Source organism: Caretta caretta, chromosome 9 (assembly GCF_965140235.1).
Source record: "Caretta caretta isolate rCarCar2 chromosome 9, rCarCar1.hap1, whole genome shotgun sequence".
Classification (NCBI taxonomy): Eukaryota; Metazoa; Chordata; order Testudines; family Cheloniidae; genus Caretta; species Caretta caretta.
This window is the reverse complement of record NC_134214.1, coordinates 43,373,322-43,391,100: the sequence shown is the minus strand read 5'-3', so window position 1 is coordinate 43,391,100 and position 17,779 is coordinate 43,373,322.

The following is a 17,779-nucleotide window of genomic DNA, read 5'->3' as shown; positions in this document are numbered from 1 at the left end:
CCAACGTCTGGGGCAGATGTAAAATCTCCATAGGACCCCACTGAAGCTGCTGAGGGGATTTGCTTAATCAGTGCAACCCTGGCCACTCAAGCCATTCCCCCTCTCTGGCTAATACCACTCACTTTTTGGCCTGTGCTGACTCTCCCCGGCAATCAGGCAGTTGTGGCTGTTTTGCACTGGAATTAACTGTGATTGTGAAGATGGGGACAAAGGAGCAGAGAATCCAGCCAGTCCCTTTTCACTAGACCTATCTAAGCTAGGTTTGCAGAGACTTCAGATTTCCAGACGGGCTCCGTGAAACCCCAGAACATCAAGTGGCATCCCAGAAGGAGGGTCTAACCTGTCACACATGGTATGCCCACATCTTGGATACTGCGCGCAGATGTGGTTGCCCCATCTCAAAAAAGATATATTGGAATTGGAAACGGTTCAGAAAAGGGCAAGAAAAATTATTAGGGGTATGGAACAGCTTCTGTATGAGGAGAGATTAATAAGACTGGGACTTTTCAGCTTAGAAAAGGGACAACTAAAGGGGGATATAATAGAGGTCTATAAAATCATGACTGGTATGGCGAAAGTAAATAAAGAAGTGTTATTTACTTCATCTCATAACACAAGAACTAGGGGACACTAAATGAAATTAATAGGTAGCAGGTTTAAAACAAACAAAAGGACGTAATTCTTCATACAACGCACAGTCAACCTGTGGAACTCTTTGCCAGAGGATGTTGTGAAGGCCAAGACTATAACAGGGTTCAAAAAAGAGCTAGGTAAACTCATGGAGGATAGGTCCATCAATGGCTATTAGCCAGGATGGGCAGGGATGGTGTCACTAACCTCTGTTTGCCAGAAGCTGGAAATGGGTGACAGGGAATGGATCACTTGATGATTACCTGTTCTGTTCATTCCCTCTGTGGCACCTGGCACCAGCCACTGTCCGAAGACAGGGTATTGGGCTAGATGGACCTTTGGTCTGACTCAATATGGCTATTCTTATGTTCTTATAGTGTCACTAAGGCCAATACTATGGTGTATTGGAGGCAGGGTTTTTTTTATCATGGCCAGCTTGCTAAAGGAGCACTCCCCTTTGAAAACCAAAATTAGTCTCAAGACAAAAATCCTTAGAGTGATGCAGATCTGTGGGGAAAACATTTGGCAGTCCTTTTTTGTAAACCTTGTTTAACAACTTAATTAAAGTCACTTTTCCGAATCTCTCTCAGCTTGTTTAAAAGGCAGGTTTCTTCAACAAAATTCTCTTCTATCAATATCTCATGTAGCATTTTGATAGTTCTCAAGCTTTTGTGATACTGAAATTGGCATCATTTGTAGCTGAGTTCCAAATAAATAAAACTGTGCTGTTGATTTTTTTGCTTGTTTCAGATCTTGTAATTTTGCAAATAAGCATGTCCTGAGCTACCAAAAAATCATCAACTTTGAACTCAGCTTTTTGGTTTTCATGGTCTTATGTGGTAGTCCTTTCTTCATTATGCAATGTTTTCCTCTGTATGCCTCTTTTCTTCTTGAAATCTTGTTCAAGCCCAAGCCAGCTACTACAAATGTTGACTCATCAAGAAGCAGAGGCCAAGATTCATAAAGATACTCCACTTTACTTAGAAGTGAAATCATCTATTTTGATTCTTCACTAAGTGTAATCTGAGAACTTTGAAGTAAACGTCTTACATTTTCAAAAGCTTGTAGGGTTTTAAACCAGACGCTGGCCAGTAAAATGAATCTGAAAGATGTTAACCATTTAGACAAACAGTCCACTTCATTGCATAAATCTGCAAGCAAGTCAACTTCTTCTTTCAGTTTCACCAAAACTTGTAGAATTTCCCTGGCTCTCTTCACTGGTGGTTTTACTGCTTCAGTTCTTGCACTCCACCGAGTCCATGACATACTATGCCACAAAATGTCTGCAGTTTCCTGTAGAATTTTCCATCAGGCAGGACTGGAACTGAGCAAGTCCACTGATGGACTGATCAGGGAGACAAATCATTTTGGGAACTTGAAATCTCTGACATCATTTAGGGGAACAGTGAATCGAAGGTGTGTTATGCTGCTCTATTGCATTTAATTGTATCATTCTGGTTTAATTTGCATTACAAAAGGTCAAGTTAATCCCTGGTGTAACTCTATGGGCTCCAGTGGAGATTCACCAGGGAGGATGTTTAATCACAGAGTGTAGTATTGTCTAATTTAATTAGACTTTGATGCACACTGTGTTATATTATTATGTGGCATATGGCCTTACACTTGGAAATTTCTCATCACTTCGTGGCATTTTGGATGTATTACACAGTGTTAAACACTTTACAACACAGTATATATAGTCTGACCTGGTGTAAATCAGCATAGCTCTATTGAAGTCAATGGAGTCATGCTGATTTATAGCAGCTGAGGCTCTGGTTTGGAGATTCTTGCAGTGAATATCACTGCAGGAACCTCGCTTCTAATCTTCTTTGAACCCACAGAGACAGAGGTGGCTGCAGTTCTGAACCCTGTTCTTTTCCAGTATCTGGCCTAAGGGAACATGCAGAACCATTTGGTTTGGGTAGATAGATGCTAGCTAGTGCTGAGGAGGAATTCAGTAGAGAGCCACTCGTTTTACACTTGTTTTTTCAGTGCACACTTCACTATGGTGTCTGAAGGCCTCACACATATTATTGAGCTTATCTTTACAATGGCCCTGTGAGGTTGGGAAATATCATCTCCATTTTATAGCTGGGGGCCAGAGGACCAGAGAGGGGAAATGCATTGTCCCAAGAAGTCTGTGGCCAGGAATTGAACTCAGATGTTCTGAATCTTAGTCTATCACCCTAATCACAAAACAATCCTTCCCCCTTTGCTCTAGTGTTCCTTGTCACAAATCCTTGCTTCAGACAAAGCCCAGGTACACTGGAGCTGAAGGACACAGCACTGTAGTTTGTAATTAGAATAATTGGTGTTTCATGACCCAGTCTGATCAATGGAAACAAAGTGTTGTTTCTTGTAGCTGTGTTGGTCCCAGGATATTAGAGACCTGAAGAAGAGCTCTGTGTGGCTCGAAAACTTGTTTCTCTCACCAACAGAAGTTGGTCCAACAAAAGATATTACCTCACCCACCTCTAAATGGAAACAAACTGAGACATGTTCTGGTTGTGATTGATGACCGTGCCCTGCCACATACTGCCTGGACCGCTGGCCCTTGTGGTCATGTCACAGCCACACATCACCATGCACCTCTAGTACCCAGTCCTCATCACTGAAAACAAGAAAAGAACCCCAATGATCGTTGGCCACATTCAGCTCTAATGTGAACACATGCAGCTCCACTGGCTGTATTTGGCCCATGATGTTTCATGGGTGGGGGGCAAGTTAATAGGGAGATTGGAGTTACCTTTCACCATAGCTAAGGTGGCAGAAAAAGTGTTAGCTTTCCTTTGAAGTGCCACTGCAATATTAACTCCTCTAGGCAACACCTCCGAGGGAACCTCCACTTCTCTCAGCCCCAGCCATGCTCATCTGAAACTATTCCCTCATGTTATATCAGGAATACTGGGTGTATGTTTGAAAGTATTGTGACACGGTGGGGTTCAGCCGAGACCAGTAAGTGGTTGTGTCACCACCTGCTCTGCAACTCTGGGTGCCTTAAATGATCTGGCACACGCTCTGACACCAACAGCCAACATGCAAGCAGACAGGTATCACCCTGGCTTCCACGGCCCAGGTACTTTTTTGCAGGGTGACCTGAGCACCCTCCCAGTCCTGAATTTCCCCAACACCATCTGCCCTGTAGTGTCCAGCCCTCTTTCTGAACACTTACAGATGTTATTAAGTTTGCTGCTCCCTTAAAGAGACAGCACCCAGCAGTTTATTACTTTAACAAACCCTCTGTTTTAGTCAAAGCTCTGAACTTGTTTGTAGTACAGGCAAAACAAGTTTATTAAACAAAAAGTAATAGGTTTAAGTGACACCAAGGATAGGGAATGAAGATAGAAAGGGTTCCAAGCGAACAAAAGTAACAATACTCTTCTAAGACTAACATCTGAGTTCAGAAACAAGAGTCTTATTCAAAGAAGTGTTTCTTACCAAGTCTTTTTTCTAGCACGGTTGGCCAGACTCTCTGGCCAGGCCCCTTCATAGAGCTCCAAGTGCTTGGATCCTTTGTCTCTTCTGGTGAAGGATGCCAAAATGGCTTTTTCTCTCTCCTTATGTCTTCCCAAGTTCACTGACCCTGCTTCAAGAGGCAGGAAGGCTTCGGGGGGCTGGGGACGGAGTCTCCATCCCCCATTGAGATTGAGTTGTCATCTTTCCCTACATGCTCTCCTGATGGCTTTGTTTTCTTTGCATGTAAATGTGCTTTTCTTTCGTTGGTCACACCTTGCTTAATTTTACATCGAGACCCATCGAAGCAGGCGGAACCACAAGCCTTTGTCTGGAGCAGGCGTGATTTAGGCACTGCTTGCCAGACAAATTTTAGGAACATCTTTCCAGCACATCTCTTCAAAGTCCTTTGTGGATTTATTGTACATACATCACACCAAAAATATTAATCATTAGTGAGTTATTCGTTTTCCAGTGATATGTCACACGCTACCTTTTGTGTATATATCATGACAAGTGTGGCAATTGACATTGGGTGCTCTTAGGATCACAAGTATCCATTTTTGAATATTTGAAATTATTTAAATATTACAATCCAATTCTATGTATACCACATGGAATCTGGGTCAACCAATCAGATTGCTTTATGGCTGACCACAAATCACAGATCTATGATAAACCTTGAGAAGTCAGATTGCTATATTAACCACAGATAAATATTATCTATTTGTATTATAGTATCATCTACAGGCTCTAGTCAAGGCTGGGGACCCTTTGTGCTAGACCCTCACTGTATAAACTTGGTCCAGATCCAAAGTCCATTGTAAATCAATGAAAAGACTCCCACCAATTTCAGTGGGCTTCAGCTCAGGCCCTTAGCCTCAGAGATGGTCCTTGCCCTATTGAGCAAAGGTAAATGATCTTTCCTGTGCCAGGCATAGAGTTGAGGGAGCCACAGTGCAAATCTCCTGCCTCACTGCTATTCAGCCAGTATTGTTCCTGATCTGAACCAACCCCCAACGTCTCATGTTACAGACAGACAGACAAATAGAAAAATCCCATTGAGTTGAATATTAGGCCTGACTTTGCTCCCAACTGGATTTTGTGACTCATGGGGCCCAACTGATCCTGGGTGTAGCACGTGCTGGGTGTAGCACGATTGAATTGGGTTGAGTTGGTTTATGTGAATACCAGGATTTCACAATTCTTGCCATTTATACCATGCCCGTTTGCCAGGTTAACTGAGAGAGACATTGTTACCAACCTGGGGCCAATACCAGGTCTGTGGGGGATTGTGAAATTAACTTACAACTTTCTTCACTACGGACACTGCACCTTTGGCACACGGCCCATCAGTGAAATCCTCTGGCGGGCTGGGACAGTTTGTTTACCTGCAGGGTCCACAGGTTCAGCCGATTGCAGCTCCCACTGGCCATGGTTCACCGTTCCAGGCCAATGGGGGCTGTGGGAAGTGGAGTGGGCCGAGGGATGTGCTGGCCACCCTTCCTGCACCCTCCCCCCCGAAGGTGTGAGCCTAGTTGTAGTCAGACTTTTGGGACCAATGGGTCGCTGGATCCCATCTCACCAACTGGAGGAACATATTCCTGACCCAATACCATGGATAGTGGATGTATGTCAGAATGCTGGCAAAACCTCCTCTGTTACCAAGGTGAGATGCTGCTGCCAGACATGCTACAGTAGTTTATAAATAAAATAACAGGTGTGTCCCATCCCAGTCTGATAAACTGGAATGTAGATGCTTAGGGGGACCAAAGGGGTTGGCACCTTGTGTAGCTAAAGTTGGGATGCGCAGCTTCTAAATTCCTGCTGCTCACTGGCATGACCTCTTAGCTCTCACTATTGCTTTGTCTGCAGGGGATGATGACATTGGGTTATATAACTAATGATAATTAACGTACATTAAGTGGCACAGTTTTTAGCCTTACCTAACACTCCTGGTAGCCCCACGACCAAACAACACGCTCTTGAATGTGACAGTCCTTATTTACGCTGAGTATTTAGCACAGTATTAGTTTATACTGTTCTCACACAACTTCATTACCCAGTGTAGACAAGTCCTGTTATGGCAACAAATCCCCTCCCTGGGCCACTTTAGAAACAGTGTAAATTCATCCCTGAGGTAGGAACTGATCCAATGCTCATTGAAGTCAATGGAAAGACTCTTGTTGATTTCTATGGACCTTGGATGGGGCTCAAATTCTACAGAGCCTGAGACAATGGAAGCAGCTCACTGGGGAGTGTCACAGCATGGCTGGCCCCTTCAAGGGGAAGTGGGGTCTCAGCCCTACCTGTGAGAAGATCAGTTCACCTCCCCAGGTGGTTAATAATGAATGAGGTAATGAGGTCATGTGATTAATTGAGACCAGGCCTGGGGATATAAGGGAGAAAGGGGGCAGACTCTTGTGGCAATGGAATGCTTAATGTGCTAATTAGGGGAAGCTGGGTATGCTCGGTAGGCCAGAAGCCTTGGATGTGGTAGCTGAGCAGAAGGCTCCTGAATGAGACCTTTGACTGGGAGAAGGGCTGTGACCTGAGAGAACACTCTAGCTAGCCACACCTGAGAGTGCCAGGTAGGGCAGCCTGGGAAGAGCATGTGAGCCTGCAGGGAGGGATAAGGCTCCTACAGGGGCAGATCTGTACAGACACATGCCTAGAACCCCGACCAGGGGCATTCTATTTGCTACCCAAGATCCATAAACCTGAAAATCCTGGACGCCCCATCATCTCAGGAATTGGCAGCCTAACAGCAGGATTGTCTGGCTATGTGGACTCTCTCCTCAGGCCCTACACTCCCAGCACTCCCAGCTATCTTTGAGACACCACTGACTTTCTGAGGAAACTACAATCCATCAGTGATCTTCCAGAAAACACCATCCTGGCCACTATGGATGTAGAAGCCCTCTACACCAGCATTCCACACAAAGGTGGACTACAAGCTATCAGGAACAGTATCCCCGATAATGTCATGGCAAACCTGGAGGCTGAACTTTGTGACTTTGTCCTCACCCACAACTATTTCACATTTGGGGACAACTTATACCTTCAAGTCACTGGCACTGCTATGGGTACCCGCATGGCCTTATAGTATGCCAACATTTTTATGGCTGACTTAGAACAGCGCTTCCTCAGCTCTCATCCTCTAGCACCCATCCTCTGCTTGCGCTATATTGATGACATCTTTATCATATGGACCCACGGGAAGGAGGCCCTTGAGGAATTCCACCTGGATTTCAACAACTTCCACCCCACCATCAATCTCAGCCTGAACCAGCCCTCACAAAAAATACACTTCCTGGACACTACAGTGGAAATAAGTGATGGGCACAAACACCACCCTATACCGGAAACCTACTGACCACTGTACTTACCTACATGCCTCCAGCTTCCATCCAGGACACATCACATGATCCATTGTCTACAGCCAAGCCCTAAGATACAATCGAGTTTGCTCCAATCCCTCAGACAGAGACAAACACCTACAAGATCTTTATCAAGCAGTCTTAAAACTACAATACCCACCTGGGGAAATGAGGAAACAGATTGACAGAGCGAGACAGGTACCCAGAAATCACCTACTATAGGACAAGCACAACAAGGAAAATAACAGAACACCAGTGGCCATCAAGTACAGCCCCCAGCTAAAACTTCTCCAGCACATTATCAACGATCTACAACCTATCCTGGACAACGTTCCCTCACTCTCCCAGACCTTGGGAGGCAGGCCAGTCCTCTCTTACAGACAGCCCCCCAAGCTGAAGCAAATACTCACCAGCAACTAAACACCACACCAAAGAAACATTAACCCAGGAACCAATTCCTGTAGCAAACTTTGTTGCCTACTTTGTCCCCATATCTACTCTAGCGACACCATCAGAGGACCCAACCACATCAGGCACACCATCAGAGGCTCATTCATCTGCACGTCTACTAATGTTATATATGCCATCATGTGCCAGCAATGCCTCTCTGCCATGTACATTGGCCAAACCGGGCAGTCTCTACATAAAAGAATAAATGGACACAAATCAGACATCAGCAATGGTAATATACAAAAGCCAGTAGGGAGAACACTTCAATCTTCCTGGACATTTTCTTTGAAGTCTGTTCCTGAAGTTTTTTTGTTCAAGTATAGCTACTTTTAAATCTGTTATAGAAACAGCAGAACTAAAATTCATTTGCAAATTTAACAGCATTAATTTGGGCCTGAATAGGGACTGGGTGTGGCTGGCTCATTACAAAAGCAGGTTTCAGAGTAACAGCCGTGTTAGTCTGTATTCGCAAAAAGAAAAGGAGTACTTGTGGCACACCTTAGAGACTAACCAATTTATTTGAGCATAAGCTTTCGTGAGCTACAGCTCACTTCATCAGATGCATACTGTGGAAAATACAGAAGATGTTTTTATACACACGAATCATGAAAAAATGGGTGTTTATCACTACAAAAGGTTTTCTCTCCCCCCACCCCACTCTCCTGCTGGTAATAGCTTGTGGAAAGTGATCACTCTCCTTACAATGTGTATGATAATCAAGGTGAGCCATTTCCAGCACAAATCCAGGGGTTTAACAAGAATGTCTGAGGAACGGGCGGGGGTTTTAGGAAAACAAGGGGAAATAGGTTACCTTGCATAGTGACTTAGCCACTCCCAGTCTCTATTCAAGCCTAAGTTAATTGTATCCAATTTGCAAATGAATTCCAATTAAGCAGTCTCTCGCTGGAGTCTGGATTTGAAGTTTTTCTGTTGTAATATCGCAACTTTCATGTCTGTAATCGCGTGACCAGAGAGATTGAAGTGTTCTCCAACTGGTTTATGAATCTTATAATTCTTGACATCTGATTTGTGTCCATTTATTCTTTTACGTAGAGACTGCCCAGTTTGACCAATGTACATGGCAGAGGGGCATTGCTGGCACATGATGGCATATATCACATTGGTGGATGTGCAGGTGAACGAGCCTCTGATAGTGTGGCTGATGTTATTAGGCCCTGTGATGGTGTCCCCTGAATAGATATGTGGGCACAGTTGGCAACGGGCTTTGTCGCAAGGATAGGTTCCTGGGTTAGTGGTTCTGTTGTGTGGTCCTCAGCCGTGCAGAACACAATGCCATCCACAGCCTCAGAAACAACTGTGACATCATAATCAAAAAGGCTGACAAAGGAGGTGCTGTTGTCATCATGAATAGGTCGGAATATGAACAAGAGGCTGCCCTCTACACCAACATTCCACACAAAGATGGACTACAAGCTGTCAAGAACACTATCCCCGATAATGTCATGGCTAACCTGGTGGCTGAACTTTGTGACTTTGTCCTTACCCATAACTATTTTACATTTGGGGACAATGTATATCTTCAAATCAGCGGCACTGCTATGGGTACCCGCATGGCCCCACAGTATGCCAACATTTTTATGGCTGACTTAGAACAACGCTTCCTCAGCTCTCGTCCCCTAACGCCCCTACTCTACTTGCGCTATATTGATGACATCTTCATCATCTGGACCCACGGAAAAGAAGCTCTTGAGGAATTCCACCATGATTTCAACAATTTCCATCCCACCATCAACCTCAGCCTGGTCCAGTCCACACAAGAGATCCACTTTCTGGACGCTACAGTGCTAATAAACGACGGTCACATAAACACCACCCTATACCGGAAACCTACTGACCGCTATTCCTACCTACATGCCTCCAGCTTTCACCCTGACCACACCACACGATCCATTGTCTACAGCCAAGCTCTGTGATACAACCGCATTTGCTCCAACCCCTCAGACAGAGACAAACACCTACAAGATCTCTATCAAGCATTCTTACAACTACAATATCCACCTGCGGAAGTGAAGAAACAGATTGATAGAGCCAGAAGAGTTCCCAGAAGTCACCTACTACAGGACAGGCCTAACAAAGAAAATAACAGAATGCCACTAGCCGTCACCTTCAGCCCCCAACTAAAACCCCTCCAATGCATTGTCAAGGATCTACAACCTATCCTGAAGGATGACCCAACACTCTCACAAATCTTGGGAGACAGGCCAGTCCTTGCCTACAGACAGCCCCCCCAATCTGAAGCAAATACTCACCAGCAACCACATACCACACAACAGAACCGGGGGGGGGAGATAACCTGGATTTGTGCTGGAAATGGCCCACCTTGATTATCATACACATTGTAAGGAGAGTGATCACTTTACATAAGCTATTACCAGCAGGAGAGTGGGGTGTGGGGAGAGAAAACCTTTTTTAGTGATAAACACCCATTTTTTCATGATTTGTTTGTATAAAAACATCTTCTGTATTTTCCACAGTGTGCATCCAATGAAGTGAGCTGTAGCTCACAAAAGCTTATGCTCAAATAAATTGGTTAGTCGCTAAGGTGCCACAAGTACTCCTTTTCTTTTTACAAAAGCAGCTTTGCCTCTCCTGGAATTGACACCTCCTCATCTATTATTGGGAGTTGACCACATCCACCCTGATCGAATTGGCCCTGTCAACACAGGTTCTCCACTTGTGAGGTAACTCCCTTCTCTTCATGTGTCAGTATAATAATACTGCATCTGTAATTTTCACTCCATGCATCCAATGAAGTGGGTTCTAGCCCATGAAAGCTTATGCCCAAATAAATCTGTTAGTCTTTAAGGTGCCACTGGACTCCTTGTTGTTTATGTGGATACAGACTAACACAGCTACCCCCTGATACTTGACACCATAAAAGAAACTCAGACTTTCTCTGCATCACTTTCTTGTGAGGAACATTCAGTACATTGTCAGCCTGTTAATTATTGTAGCTTGTACAAAAGCAGAACACTAACACAGCCCTTTAAGATCCATTTACGCTTTAGGAGCAAGAACAATGGCTAAGATCAGACTCCCACCCCACCTCACCCCATGTCCTGAGTATTGCAAAGCTTAGCACAGTCTGATTAAATTGTTTTGCTTTGGTTCTGGTAACATCAATTAGGCTCTGTCTACGCTGGCAAGTTTCTGCGCAATAAAGCAGATTTTTGCGCTGTAACTCCCGAGGTGCACACACTGCCAAGCCACTTAGTGCACAGAAACTGCACAGTTGTAGCACTTAAAAAAAAAAACACTCCGAGGAGAGGTATACAGCTTTCTGCGCCAGGGCTACCATGCTGCTGTGCCAGTGTAGACACTGTGGCAATTACAGTGCTGCAATTGGCCTCCAGGTGGTTTCCCACAATGCCTGTTGTCACCTCTCTGGTCATTGGTTTGAACTCTTCTAGCCTTCCCTCAGGTAACCAACCGTCATCCCCAACCTGTAAATTCCTTTCGAAATTTGAAAGTCTCCTTCCTGTTTGCTCGGTGATGTGTGCAGAGGTCTCAGCGCATGTTTAGAAGTGGCCACCTGCTCCACACCCAGGCGATCCCCCGCTCAGAGCAATGCCGAGCTGCTGGACTTCATCAGCATTTGCGGAGAGGAGGCTGTCCAGTCCCAGCTGCACTCCAGCCATAGGAATTATGATGCCTACAGACAGATTTCACGATGCATGACAGAAAGGGGCCATGACCAGGACACACTGCAGTGTGGGGTCAAAGTGAAGGAGCTGTGGAACACCTACCACAAGGTGCGGGAGGCAAACCGCTGCTCCGGTGCTGCCCCCACGAGCTGCTGATTCTACAAAGAGCTAGACACGATACTCGGCAGCGACCCCACCTCCACTGCGAAGGCCCCTGTATATACTTTGTTGGCTCATGTGCCAGTCAAGAGTGGACCGAGCCAGGCGGAGGAAATCTTGGATGAGGAGGGGGAAGGGAAGGGGGACCCAGAGGCAGAGGATGACTCAGACATCAGAGATGCATGGAGCCAGGAACTCTTTTCTACCCAGGAGGAGCCTAGCCAGTCACAGCTGTCAGAGATCTCTTTCATCTTGGCTATCAGAAAAGTTTTTGTATGCTTGGTAGGGCAATCCCTAAATCACTGTCAGTTTCCACACTTCCAGTTACTCTCATCTTGTTTAGCCTGCCTGCCGATGCAGCTTACCGGGGTGTGGCTGCTGTCGCATATTTACAGCTACTTGGAGCCACAGGTGAGAGCTGGGTATACAGTGAGGATCAGAGAGAAAAAGAACCACTCAAGGAATGTGGCAGTTCGAATCACTCAAAGGTATTGCCTCTCCCATATGCCCATACACCCCTTTCCCTTGGTACCATTGAGAGACATAGAGCTGTGCTCCAGGCTACTGCTAAGGAGAGAAGTTGATAGGATTGAACAAATAGAAAGGCAGTAAATTAACTGTCGTTCCAGCCAATAAGGAATATTTCAGCCAGGAATAGTGGGAACACCAGTTGTGTCTGGTAAGATCTTTGTTAGCATTATACTATTCACATAAGAAAAAAGGGTTGGGGGCCCCATTAGTTCATGCATTGATTTATTGTATGTGGAAGCTTGTGTGGTCTCCATAATGGGGCAGGATAATCCAGTGACGGAAATATACATGGTGTTTTTCAGTCTGGCATTGTTCAACTCTTAGTAAATGAAGGAACAAAAGGCTGGAGACCCCTAGAAAGGAGATCTACACTGCTGGAGGAGACTTGTCTGGACACTAAGAATCCATACCTCTGTAGGATATGTCTACACTTCAATTCATATCCACAGCTGGCCCATGCCAGTTGGCTCAGGCTAAGGGGCTGTTAAATTGCAGTGTAGATATTCAGGATCAGTCTGAAGCCTGGGCTGTAGGAGCTTGTGTGGTGACATGAAGCTGGGGACATGGGACAAGAATTCAGGGTAGTTCAGTGCAGCTGCTTGCTAACTCAAGAGAAAGCCATAGGTAACAGACTGATTTTGGTTATATATTTGGTTCCAAAGAACTGAGACTCTGTTCTGCTACAGTGTCCATATAAAATTACACTTATTGACAGGTCAAAGGATCACAATGAACCTGAATACAGTCTGAATAGGGACTGCAATTCAAACAAGTAAACCAACCAAGTTCTTATGGGAACTTCTTGACATGTTATTAAAGAAGTTGGAATATTGAAACATGTCTGAACATTCCTATATCAATCATAAAAAGAAAAGGAGTACTTGTGGCACCTTAGAGACTAACCAATTTATTTGAGCATAAGCTTTCGTGAGCTACAGCTCACTTCATCGGATGCATGTAGCTCACGAAAGCTTATGCTCAAATAAATTGGTTAGTCTCTAAGGTGCCACAAGTACTCCTTTTCTTTTTGCGAATACAGACTAACACGGCTGTTACTCTGAAATATATCCATCATGTGTCAGGACACACTAGTAACATGGAAAATAGCAAAACAATATTTTATCTAATTTACAGTTCCTCTCCTAGGAAGTTCTGAGGGCAGAGCACCTACCTGCCATCCCTTACTATGTGCTGCATCTTGGAGACGCAATCTAGACTTTACATGTCAAGTAAATATCATCAACAGAATTACATGGAGCAAGATAGCATTTATTGCTACCCACCTTCCATATTATTGTCCCCCTGCCCTGTTATGAATAGGACAGAGATAGATTTTACCAGCCCCACTCTGTCCATCTGTCATAGAAATGCTCTGGAGGATACCAATGTAAACTAGGACACCTCCTTTTATACTTTTTACCATGTGCTTACTAAATAATCTCTGCTTTAGTAAATTGCCTTTTTTGGCCATGTGTGTTCTTTTTTAACCTATTTTTCAATATCATTTAATGTTTTTAAATGCTCTTTTCTTAACCTACCCTTATTTAATACACCTTTTACATTTATCTCAAAATTTATTATTCTTTAATAACATACCAAACTAGTCCTTTAAAAACAACTCTCCTTACTAAACCTAATGTACAATTCCCTGGGCTACTTCCCACACACAGCAGCCCTCACTTCCTCAAGCTCCACTTCACCCTTACCTCAGGGCCTCCTTCCTTGTGCCTGATATGGTGTGTACTACTCAGCCTCTCCAACAGCACAACTTCCTCCCACAGCTCCTGACATGCACACCCACCTGACTAACTGGGAGGCTTTTAACTAGTTTCAGCCAGCCCCTGATTGGCTTCAGGTGTCCCAATCAACCTAGCCTTCTCCCTGCCTTCTGGAAAGTTCTTAATTGGCCCCAGGTGTCTTAATTGACCTGGAGCAGCTGCCATTTCACTTATCTTGGTATCAGGGATTTGTTTAGCCTGGAGCTAATAAATCTATCTCCCACTACTTTTCTATAGCCATCTGGCCTTGCCCCATCACACTACCCTTCCTTGGAAACTTAACCTAGCTCTTAACCCCTTAAGGAACCCTCCACTTGAGCCTATGGGTAGCTATTCATTCCTTCATCTGTCCTTCCAGACTTTGTTCCCCGTAGGCATATCTTTGGCCAGAAAGGTAGAAGAGCTAGAGGGTGTTCATGGCTGACCCTCCCCCCACTTTATGACCTGCACTGATAAGGTGATCTTGTATCCCCATCCTCTCTTCCTGCCTCAGGTCTCCTCAGAACTCCATCTCAGTCAGGACATTCGACTGCCAGCATTTTATCCCAAGCTTTATTCCTCAAGGGAAGAGGCTATCCTCCATACCCTTGCCTCTCACCTCAATGGAACTAGACCCTTCAGGGCTTCCCCCAAACTCTATCTCCTTCTCTGACAGAATGAAGGGTCAGCTGATTTCAACTCAAAGAATCTAAGCGGATTTCTGGATGCATTTCAGATTGTTACAAAGCTTCTGGGGTGCATCCTCCTCCAACAGTAACTGTCCATTCCACCAGGGGCTAGTCCCCTTCTACAGCCCTTTTTAAAGCCTACCCATCACAGACATTCTCAGGGCTGTGAACTGGTCCTCTGCTCACATGTTCTCCAAGCACTGTGCCATCCTACCTACTTCCAAGATGGATATGGTCTTTGGTGATGCTGTTCTCTAAACAGTGCTGCATCCAATTCTTCACCACCTGTCTTTATGTTGAAATACTGCTTGGGTGTCTCCTACCATGAAGCTCTCATAGAGATAATAACTCAAAGGAAAAGGAGGGGCTCCTTACCATCCACCCATCCCTACATACTTTCGCAGTGGAGCATGATGATATGTACAATGCAGGCATGGTCACTGATGAAAATCTCTGATCAGGAGTGCATTGGTGTGCACACTTCATACTGGCGGAGCACCCCTAAGGACAAAAGATGTTGAACTGCAGTTGCTGTACATGTATGTAACCTCTCCTTTTGTGGCTCGGAGTAAAAATTTGAGGGCATCAAACCTCAGTAGCCATATCAACAATCAGTCATAAAGATTCTCTAATCACAGTAGGCCAGCTGCTTAGCTGGTGTAAAATGGCAGAGCTTCATTGATTCTGGCCCTGTATTTGTGAAATTGATGAGGATCAATTCCATCACTACCACCTGGGTAGTCCAGATTCCTGAGAGTTCTACTTCAGATATTTTCCACGGATTTGCATTTGATGTGCAGGTATTCATAGGGGCTGATTCTCCTCACACTGGAGAGAAACATGAGTAACTATTTTGAAGTCATTGGGCCAGATCCTTAGCTGAAGCCAATGGAGCCATTTTACATCAGTTGGGGATTTGGCTCAAAGGAGCATAGATTTGAAGGCCAGAAGGGACTATTGGAATCATCTAGTCTGAACTCCTGGATAACATGGGTCATAGAACTTCCCCCAAATAATTCCTGTTTGAACTAGAGCATATCTTTGAACAAAACAAACCCCACAAGATTTACCAAGATAAAACCTACTTAAGTGATGGGTATTAGGTACATTATCTTTCATCTCAAAGATACATTTATAAAACTCAGCCTATCTAGCACTCAAGCATTTTCTAATCTGACTCTTCCAATCTCCATGTTTTTGGTTGATATCATTTTACAAAACAACCATCTATTTTTCATTCCAGCTTTTAGAAACAAGGCTTCTAGACGGCCACGCAGCAGAGCTTTATCTAAATCCTTGGTTTTATCAGTCTCAGGAGTTTCTCTTAACTGAAGGATGGATAACATAGCTTCTTCAGTTCCAGGGACCCTACAAACCAGAGTCCAGGGAGAATTCCCTTGTCCCTTTGTCACGGAGTGTGCGGGAGTCCAGGCCCTGCACCCCTCTTTCTGGGATTCACTGAGACTCTCAGCCAGCCAGGAGAACAGAAGGTTTATTGGACAACAGGAACACAGTCCAAAACAGCGGTTGTGGGTACAACCAGGACCCCTCAGTCAAGTCCTTCTGGGGGAGCAGGGAGCTTAGACCTCTGCCCTGGGGTTCCCTGCGTTCCTCCACCCAGCCCCAAACTGAAACTAAACCCCCCCAGCAGGCTCTCTCCTGCAGCCTGTCTTCACGTTCCTGGGCAGAGGTGTTACCTCCCCTTGCCCCTCCTGGCTCAGGTTACAGGCTCTCAGGTCTCCCATCCCCAGGGCACATTCCCAGGTCAACACCTCCCTCTCTCTGCTGCGTCACATCCTCACATCTCTCCCCCCTTCGAGACTGAACTCAGCAGGGTCACTGTGACCAGTGACCTGGGAAGTTCGGGGCCCCCTCTCTGGGACAGCGCATCTGCTATCAGGTTGGCACTTCCCTTCACGTGGACCACGTCCATGTCGTAATCCTGCAGGAGCAGGCTCCACCTCAGGAGTTTGGCGTTGGCTCCTTTCATCTGGTGCAGCCAGGTCAGGGGAGAGTGGTCGGTGTACACGGTGAAGTGTCGCCTGAAGAGATAGGGCTCTAGTTTCTTGAGGGCCCACACCATGGCCAGGCACTCCTTCTCAATGGCCGCGTAGTGTTGCTCCTGGGGTAGCAACTTCTTGCTCAGGTACACGTTGTGGTGTCTCTCCCCCTTTTCATCCTCCTGCATTAACACTGCCCCCAGTCCCGTGTCTGAGGCGTCGGTGAACATCACAAAGGGCTTGTCAAAGTCTGGGTTTGCCAGAACTGGGCCACTGACCAGAGCCTCCTTCAGTGCCCAGAAAGCCTCCTGGCACTGCTCGGTCCAGACCACCTTGTGTGGCTTCCCCTTCTTGCATAGCTCAGTGATGGGGGTGGCGATGGCGCTAAAGTGGGGCACAAATCTTCGGTAGTATCCTGCCATCCCAATAAAGGCTTGGACCTGCTTTTTGGTGTGGGGAGCGGGCCAGTCTCTGATCACCTCCACCTTGGCTGGTTCCAGCTTTAGGCAGCCGCTCCCCACCCGATGGCCCAGGTAAGATACTTCAGCCATCCCCACCTTGCACTTCTCTGCTTTTACAGTCAGCCCAGCCCCCTGGAGTCAGTCCAGCACTTGTCTGACCTGGGACACATGGTCCTCCCAGGTCTGGCTAAAGACACAGATGTCATCAATATACGCCACAGCAAAACTCTCCATCCCCCTCAGTAGCTGGTCCACCAGGCGCTGGAAGGTGGCTGGCGCTCCCTTGAGGCCGAAAGGCAGGGTCAGGAACTCATAGAGCCCCAGAGGGGTGATAAAGGCCGATTTCAGCCAGGCATCTGCATCCAGCAGCACTTGTCAGTAGCCCTTTGTAAGGTCCATGGTGGTAAGGTACCGAGCTCCTTCCAGCTTGTCGAGGAGCTCGTCAGGCCTGGACATGGGGTAGGCATCAGATACAGTGATGGCATTGAGCTTCCGATAGTCCACACAGAACCGGACCGACCCGTCCTTTTTGGGGACCAGCACCACCGGCGAGGCCCAAGGGCTGGCAGATGGCTGGATCACCCCCAAAGCCAGCATGTCCCGG